This window comes from Bison bison, unplaced genomic scaffold (assembly GCF_000754665.1).
Source record: "Bison bison bison isolate TAMUID 2011002044 unplaced genomic scaffold, Bison_UMD1.0 scf7180017864266, whole genome shotgun sequence".
NCBI classification, from domain to species: domain Eukaryota; kingdom Metazoa; phylum Chordata; class Mammalia; order Artiodactyla; family Bovidae; genus Bison; species Bison bison.
In genome coordinates, this window is record NW_011494838.1 from 94315 (window position 1) to 95335 (window position 1021).

Here is a 1021-nt window from a genome sequence, read left to right on the forward strand (position 1 = left end):
GAGCCCAAAAAAATAAAGTCTGACACTGTTTCCACTGTTTCCCCATCTATTTCCCATGAAGTGATGGGACCAGATGCTATGATCTTCATTTTCTGAATGTTCAGCTTTAAGCCAACTTTTTCACTCTCGTCTTTCACTTTCATCAAGAGGCTTTTTAGTTCCTCTTCACTTTCTGCCACAAGGGTGGTGTCATCTGCATATCTGAGGTTATTCATATTTCTCCCAGCACTCTTGATTCCAGTTTGTGCTTCTTCCAGTCCAGCATTTCTCATGATGTACTCTGCATAGAAGTTAAATAAGCAGGGTGACAATACACCACCTTAACATACTCCTTTTCCTATTTGGAACCAGTCTGTTGTTCCATGTCCAGTTCTAACTGCTGCTTCCTGACCTGCATACAGGTTTCTCAAGAGGCAGGTCAAGTGGTCTGGTATTCCCATCTCTTTCAGAATTTTCCACAGTTTATTGTGATCCACACAGTCAAAGGCTTTGGCATAGTCAATAAAGCAGAAATAGATGTTTTTCTGGAACTCTCATCATTTTTCCATGATCCAGCGGATGTTGCCAATTTGATCTCTGGTTCCTCTGCCCTTTCTAAAACCAGCTTGAACATCTGGAAGTTCATGGTTCACATACTGATGGAGCCTGGCTTGGAGAATTTTGAGCATTACTTTACTAGCATGTGAGATGAGTGCAATTGTGAGGTAGTTTGAGCATTCTTTGACATTGCCTTCCTTTGGGATTGGAATGAAAACTGACCTTTTCCAGTCCAGTGGCCACTGCTGAGTTTTCCAAATTTGCTGGCATATTGAATGCAGTACTTCACAGCATAATCTTCCAGGATTTGAAATAGCTCAACTGGAATTCCATCACCTCCACTAGCTTTGTTCGTAGTGATGCTTTCTAAGGCCCACTTGACTTCACATTCCAGGATGTCTGGCTCTAGGTGAGTGATCACACCATCATGATTATCTTGGTTGTGAAGATCTTTTCTGTACAGTTCTTCTGTGTATTCTTGCCA

The 1021-nt window shown here is 41.8% G+C and overlaps 1 pseudogene; it reads left to right on the forward strand.

Moving 5' to 3' along the window:
• Positions 1 to 1021, forward strand: part of LOC104994780 — an 18787-nt pseudogene that overhangs the window by 11360 nt on the left and 6406 nt on the right.